This window comes from Delphinapterus leucas, chromosome 17 (assembly GCF_059928025.1).
Source record: "Delphinapterus leucas isolate spDelLeu-1000000601 "Yukka" chromosome 17, BTC_Dleu_Yukka2, whole genome shotgun sequence".
NCBI lineage: Eukaryota > Metazoa > Chordata > Mammalia > Artiodactyla > Monodontidae > Delphinapterus > Delphinapterus leucas.
This window is the reverse complement of record NC_143145.1, coordinates 37,144,708-37,152,714: the sequence shown is the minus strand read 5'-3', so window position 1 is coordinate 37,152,714 and position 8,007 is coordinate 37,144,708.

Below are 8,007 nucleotides of genomic sequence, written 5' to 3'. Positions count from 1 at the left end.
GTTTGGCAAACCATTTACTAACACTTCCGTCTAAGAATGATCATATATCTTGTTTTCTGCTTAGGATCCTAATTCTCTTACAAGAGTAAGACTGGCCCTGGCTTTCAGGATTCAGTCTTCCTGATCTCGAATAGTTGCAAAAATTTATGTAAAATCCATAGACTTTATTATTTTTTAATTAAATGACATTTTTCTTCCAAGTTTTTTTTTCCTTCAAATTAAAATAGTAACTACATTGGTTAACTGTGCTCAGATTATACGTGTTAAGGTTAGGTGCTGAACGAGGGCTCCTGGAAAGAGCGGGAATTGGGAGTAAAGTCCAGGTTGAGCCCTGTCAGGCTCAAGAAATGAAGACTTTTCTTGACTAGCACATAAGTGCCTATTAGGCTAGCAGACTTTTTGGTTATTCAAACATAGATTTGGTCTTCTGTGAGAAATTAGGAGGACCTAGAATCCCCAGTTCAACTTTGCCCTTTTAGAAAGATTATCACTCATGGTTGAGCTCTAATTACACCATTAGATTAGCTTTGACCACATGATAGACCAGGACTTGAATTCAGTCTGACTCTAGAACCCTTGCTTATGTCCATCAAGATGTGTTGATGCCACTGTGCAACTCTGCCTCTAATAAAAGTAGTGTCAAGTCACATCATAGCATCGGTGCCTGAAGTTCCTGTGCCTGCAGGCTGTCAACCCCCAATACCCTCTCACCCCAAGGCCCCACCAAGTAAAGAACCTTCCTTTCCTTGGCTATTTTGGGCAATTTGCTAAGGTAGGGGAAGAGGCATGGAAGTGCTCACACACTTGTTGATTGGCAGCATCCAGCCTTTTCCTTCTCTTCTGTTCCTGTTCCCTTCATCAACGCTTACTGTCTGGGAAGGTGCTTGAAGGGGCCTCATTATTGCCACAGGCAATGGTGTCCTTCCAAAGAGGGTTATAATAAGCAGCAAATACTTATATAGCACTCACCATGTTCCAGGTACTGTTCTAAGGGCGTGACACATAAAACTCCTTTGATCCTTTAAACAGCCCTTTGAGGCAGATACTATATTATCCCTCCATTTTATAGATGAGAAAACTAAGACACAGAAAGATTAAGTAACTTGCCCAATAAGGTAATAATGAAGCTAGTCTGACGGCAGTGCCCATCGTCTTAAGCCCACTGCTTGTACTAATGCCTCAAGACACACTCCTGATGCTTCTAACAGTTGAGGTAAAAGAAAGGCTCTGGGTTCCTTTCAGAAGTGATAAGAAGGGCCTGCTCCCAACTGGGGCTACACTCAGTCCTCTCAACTCTAGGGTATCATATGTGCTCAGATTCTCTCAAGCCCTTTAATGCGAACAGCCCCTTGGTTTTCTCGAGTAAATGCTTCCTAAAGAATATTCATGTTTTCATAAGCACAGGCAATGGTTTACCTGCACTTAAGGGTCAGTTTCCTACAGAGAAAACTTTTTTTTTTAATTGTATAGTTGTTTTACAATGTTGAGTTATTTCTACTGTACAGTGAAGTGAATCAGCCATATGTATACACATATCCCCTCTTTTTTGGATTTCCTTCCCATTTAGGTCACCACAGAGCACTAAGCTATACAGCAGGTTCTCATTAGTTACCTATTTTATACATATTAGTGTATATATGTCAATCCCCATCTCCCAATTCATCCCACTCCCCCTTTCCCCCCTTGGTGTCCATACGTTTGTTCTCTATGTCTGTGCCTCTAGTCCTACCTTGCAAACAGGTTCATCTGTACCATTTTTCTAGATTCCACACATATGCGCTAATATACTACATTTGTTTTTCTCTTTCTGACTTACTTCACTTTGTATGACTGTCTCTAGGTCCATCCACATCTCTATAAATGACCCAATTTTGTTCCTTTTTGTGGCTGAGTAATATTCCTTTGTATATGTACCACATCTTCTTTATCCATTCGTCTGCCAATGGACACGTAGGTTGCTTCCATGCATGACCTGGCTATTGTAAATAGTGCTGCAATGGATGTTGGGTGCATGTGTCCTTTTGAATTATGGTTTTCTCTGGGTATATGCCCAGTAGTGGGATTGCTGGGTCATATGGTAGCTTTATTTTTAGTTTTTTAAGGAACCTCCATAGTGGCTGTATCAATTTACACCCCCACCAACAGTGCAAGAGGGTTCCCTTTTCTCCACACCCTCTCCGGCATTTATTTTTTGTAGATTTCTTAGTGACGGCCATTCTGACCAGTGTGAGGCGATTCCTCATTGGAGTTTTGATTTGCATTTCTCTAATAATTGGTGATGTTGGGCATCTTTTCATGTGTCTCTTGGTCACTACAGAGAAAACTTGGAAGCAGACACAAGTCTGTAACGACACAGCTTCCTACTGCACACGTTATTTTATGCTTGTTTATTCATTTTTTTCCCCCAGCAAATATTTAGTGAGCAGCTGCTCTGTATTCACTGATATGGTGATAAGTCAAACAGTCCAGATTCTTGTCTTTACGAAAGTCATGTTTTTTAAACAGCAGTCTTTTGCTCCTTGGAGTCATGTTTCAACCATTTCCATGTGAGAAGCGGTTCCACACTCCACATTTGAGTAATTAAATGGCCCCATGGCCAGTTTCATGTGGCTGCACCCTGTGCAATTCCACAGGGGCCCATGCTTAGAAGGGGTGTTTGTTTTAGTGCTCTGCTGTCACCATTTGGGAATTTTTACAAATTTATGAACAAGGGTCTTGTATTTTCACCTTGCACTGGGCCCTACACATTATATAGCTGGTCCTGACTGGCCCTTATAGATGTCCTTGCTCATAAGACTGAAAACTGCTTGCAGTCTTGAAATGGCTATTTTTCCATTCACATTTCAGAAATCTCTGGGTCAAGTTTTGTATCAAAAATCAGACTCAATGTCCCAAGGTGATGGCCATTGGGTTCCTTCCCCATCTCACTCCAAGAATCATTGTGCCTTTGTTGTACATCACTTGGCTCCTGTAACTCTGAAAACAAAGATCGGTTGAAGACTTGAACTTGCAATGGGGTACTGACTAACAAGAAAATAAGGTTAAACTTAAGGAATCGCACCTCACCCCCAACCATTGACTTGATCTCTTTTTGGCTCCCCACTTGCAATCCATTTACTTTTTCTTCCCCCCATGTCTTAAATAGTGATGAGAGGAGTGAGCTGTTTGCCTTTGGATACCACATGGGGCCAAGGGGATGTGGCAGAACTGGAAATAGGAATCCCTATTGACCCTGCTTTTGGCTAGACTGTGATGTAGGCACTTGGACTCTAGAGTCTTCCATGACCTTTATTCCCCCTCAGTGTCCATGACCCATTTGCTCTTTTCCCTTTTCTTAAAACCTGCCCTGTGGGAAAGTGGAAAAGAGATACTATCAACTACTTTTTATCAAAATGCAAATGACTGATAAGACTTAATGTGTATCTCTTCTCATGATATTTCAAGTTTAACTTAGTGCAAAACCCATTTGATTACACTCAAGGCTGAAGAGCTGATAGGAGAATTCGAGTTCAGTCAGGAGGGCCCTGGGGCTCTGTGGGGAAGAATGCAGAGGAGATGAGAGAGGAAGAGAGGAGAAATCTTTCCCCTGCTCCTGACTCTCATTCAGGAGTAGTCCTGAAAGATCATTCCTGCCTCAAATAAAATGGAATTGCCCTGTGCTTTCGAATATGGAAGCTGTAGGCCAAGTAGAAAAGGTAAACTGAAAACCAGGTCATAGACCTCAAAGCCCAAAGAAATAAGTAAAAGTTTCCAATGGTAACTGGGGCATAAACACCTTTGTGAATTAGAATGGAAGGAGATTCGTCCTGCTGGTGCCCCAGTTAACACGCTTGTAATTGTCTGTTCTGACTCAGACTGTTCTCAAAGTGGAAGCAAGTCTATCCACAGACCTTTCTTTTTCCTGATTGTCTGTCTTCCTTACCTATGAGCCTCCTTTGTTGCTGGCAGATAAATTATGTCTCAATGTTGCTGTTGATCTTTTGACAGCTATGCCTGCAATTTAAATAAAAAACTAGCACAAAGGAGTTGACTATGATGGACCAATAGTCTAAGAATATACATTAGAGAGACAGGGCTCTTCAGTTAATTCAACAGAGTCAGCTTGCTGGAGAAAGTTCCTGGGAGCAAATGAATTGGATTATCGTGACATTTTTTGCCACGATTTTGTTGTGTAAGTTTAGGCAAAGTGCAACTGTAATGAGAGACTCTAAAAAAGAGGGGGCAAATGTCATGGGGCTGAATTTATTCACTGAGCTTGGAGAGCTCCTCTGGGGGAAGAGAGGAAGCAGCTGGAGGGAGAGAAGGAAGCAGTAGGCAGTGGAGTATTAGAGTTGATTTGAGGGCCAAACTTCCTCCTTCAAGAGGAGTAAAGCAGGGTGCACAGGACCAAATAGCACGGCTGTGAGAAGAAGCCTCACCCCAGTTCAGGCCGAGTGGTAAGGGGCAGCCTGGACCTCTCATGAAGAATGGTGTGGCTTCCTAAGGGACAGGTGTTGGGGATGGGTGTCAGGGATGAGTGGCACAGAGATGGGATTGCCTCATCTATTGGACACATTGTTTAGTAATCAAACGAGGCCAAAGGTTAGATGTTTTACCTTTTATAAAAGGGAGGCAAATGTGAAAATATGGATAGCATCAAAAGACAGACTCAAAACGACCCTATCGAACCCTCACATATTCTTTGGGGGCATCTGAGGTTCTAGTTCCTGAATGGAACTACAGGCATGTTCCTTCTCCCTGGGGCAGAAGGCAGGGGTTTGATGGCAACAGGGACACCTAGAAGGTGTTCCGGGAATGCAGCAGAGCAAATGGACAGGTTGGATACGGAAGAAAATAAAAGAAATGCTTCGCTGGGGTTGGCATGTTCACTAGGCAGGGTCATTGGGGGTGGGCATGAATTGTAGGGGGGATACTGGTTCCCTAGACACTTAGGAGTAAAACAGACCCCATCTGTAAGACCTTGACGTCTGGAGCCCCACTTTGAAGCAGGGGGTCCATTTGGGTCAGGCAGAAGTTTACAAAGTTGGAAAATCCATGCCATGAATATTTTGTGGGAAACTGTATCATCCCCAATCCATTGATCTGAAAACCACCTATTATATAATCTTTTACTCTATCTTTTTACTCCCAATCAGAATAATAAATTCAAATCTTCCTCCTAAGATAATGTATAAAAAATGCTTAGCAGGTATTTGTTACTTAGAAAAATTTTTTCAGAAATTCAAAAGCCAGTATGTAATTAAACCACAAATCAAAACTTGCACTCCCCCCTCTTGTCAATAAGGAAAGCCCACTGGGGAGGAGAGAGAGATGCAGAACTCTGACCATAGTTCTTCAGTAATTGTGGCACATGGGCTCAGTTGCTCCGCAGCATGTGACATCTTCCCTGACCAGGGCTCGAACCTGTGTCCCCTGCCTTGGCAGACAGATTCTTAACCACTGCACCACCAGGGAAGTCCCCAAAACACCCTCTTATACAGTCCCTATTTCATGCTCCCAAGGAGCCTCTGAAAGCAGGTACCAGCATTTCCGTCTTACAGATAAGGACGCTAAACCTCCAAAAACTTGTGGCTTGCCCAGGATATCACAGCTGATTTGTGGCAGCCCTGGGACTCAAATCCTGTCTCCTTGTCCCTGTATTCTAAGACATCACTTTAATTCACAGATAACAAGCAGTATTTTAAACAACAAACTAGGATTCTGAACCTCAGGGTTCCTGATTTTGGCCAAAGTTGAATGGGATATGTGGTTACTTATTGGGCATAAATATTCCATGTTTGTTTTGGTGACTAGGATGGGGGAGGGAGGAGGATGGGTCAAAAGTCGGCTGGAGTGGCGTGGCTCAGAAATGTGAGACAAAGGGCATTTACTTTCTCTTACTGTGAAGTGTAGCTAGAATAGCTGCTGTTGGCAGCATCAGTCTCTTAGTAGGTTAACTAGAATTTATTGAGTATCAGTAGTATGCCAGAGTCCAGAGTGCTACAAAGATCCAGCAAGCCCCCATCTAGCAACAGGACGGAGAGTGAGACAGATTTATCCTATAAATATACACGCGCGCTAGTTAGTTGCAAAACTGCTTAGAAGAAATGTCACTTAAAGGTTGTTTTCGCAGCGTTTGGCACATAGTTTTTGTTCTAAATGAGTGGATGTTGGTTGAACAAAATTATCAAATGAATGAATGAGAAAGATAATGAAAAATTCCTGGGGCTTCCCTGGTGGTGCAGTGGTTGCGAGTCCGCCTGAAGATGCAGGGAACACGGGTTCGTGCCCCGGTCCAGGAGGGTCCCACATGCCGCGGAGCGGCTGGGCCCGTGAGCCATGGCCACTGAGCCTGCGCGTCCGGAGCCTGTGCTCCGCAACGGGAGAAGCCACAACAGTGAGAGGCCCGCGTATCAAAAAAAAAAAAATCCTGGAATTAAGTGAGTTCAGTGGTGAGTTGAAGAAGAAAAAGCATAGAAGGTGTATGTATGTATGTGTTGCAGGTGGTGATAGGGAGGTTGGGTTTAGTAGAAAGAGGACGATTTCTCCAGGGATCTGGGCAGCTTGCACAAAGACTCAGCGGTGGCGGAGTATAGAACAGATGTCGGAAGGCATCAGAAAGGCATCTTGGCGATGAAGCCTGGGATTTTGGATAAGAGAGACATGGAAGAAAGCAATGGAAAAAGCTCTATCAGTAAGTAGCTAGTCGCCACATTTTCTTCTTTTCCACATCCCTGAGAGAAGCTCACAGGCATACTGCTCACGTTTGTAATGGGAATTCTAATACAGGCACACATCCAAGCCAACTAGCCTGCTCTTCTGATGCAGTTTTTACTCCATCCCCCTGTCCTAGTATCCTGTGAAACCTTGGCACAGGGTGAGAGTGATAATATGCCTTTGTATGCAGGAAACTTTTAGGGTAAACAGCACCATCAGTTTCTGAGAAGACTATACTTTGTGCAGCCTGTAAGGCACAAAACATTAGGTTTATGAATGTTAGTTAGTCAAGCAGGACACTTGAGCTTAATTTTAAAGCAAAAGATCAAAGAAATGTCACCTTTATTATAAAGCATGAACTGTTACTACCTTATCCTTTTGTGTTCTGTTTAACAGATGTATGCCTTTTATTTTGTGAAGACAAAAAACAAATTCTATTGAAATCTTCCCTCATTTCTCATATAGACTTCAATTTTCCCCACCAAAATAACTTAACAGAAATCGAAACAAAGGAAAAAGGTATTTTTTTTTACGTGACATAGAAATTCTAATGGCAGTTATACATCAAAGTGGTTATTGAAGATATTTATATTTTATCTTGACGTCAAACCACTTTGTTTAGACTACTAAAGAAAATGTTTATGGGATGTGTAATATATGGTCTTCTCTAATTGCATCATTTTTCTTCTTGATAAAAATTTAAATGGGCATACAGCAGAATAACAAACGTCTATTGGACTTGGGAGGAAGGGGTTTTTGTCTATGATGACTTGTTCTACTTTATAACCTTTCATATTTTATCAAACCAGGTTTGACTGTAGGCTGATTCTTCTTGATTATATTATTTGGTTCTGCCAAAATATACAGCTATTTAGAGCGCAATAATAAGTTCCTCTTATACCATAGTTCTTTGCTAGAATATCTAGTAGTATTTGAATCGGGTTCCAAATAATTGTGTTCTAGTAAGGGACTCCACGCATTCAAGAAAGCAGTATGGCACAGTATAGTGCTTAAGAGCATAAGCAGTGAATTGGTTAAGAAATAGGACTCTGAATTTAGATGGCCTGAGTTCGGATCCCAATTCTGCCATTTACTATTGCGTGATCTTAGGCAAGCCACAGTTTCTTTATGTGTGGAGTGCTTATCTTATAGGGTTATTGTAAGGATTAGATGAGTATTTCTAAGAGAATACTTAGAAAAATTCTGGTCCTTAATAAGTACTCAGTACATATAAACTGTTATTGAAAAGCCTAGTTTTACTTAAACGTGGAAGATCTACCACTTATGAGTCTCTGAACTTTTTTTTAGTAA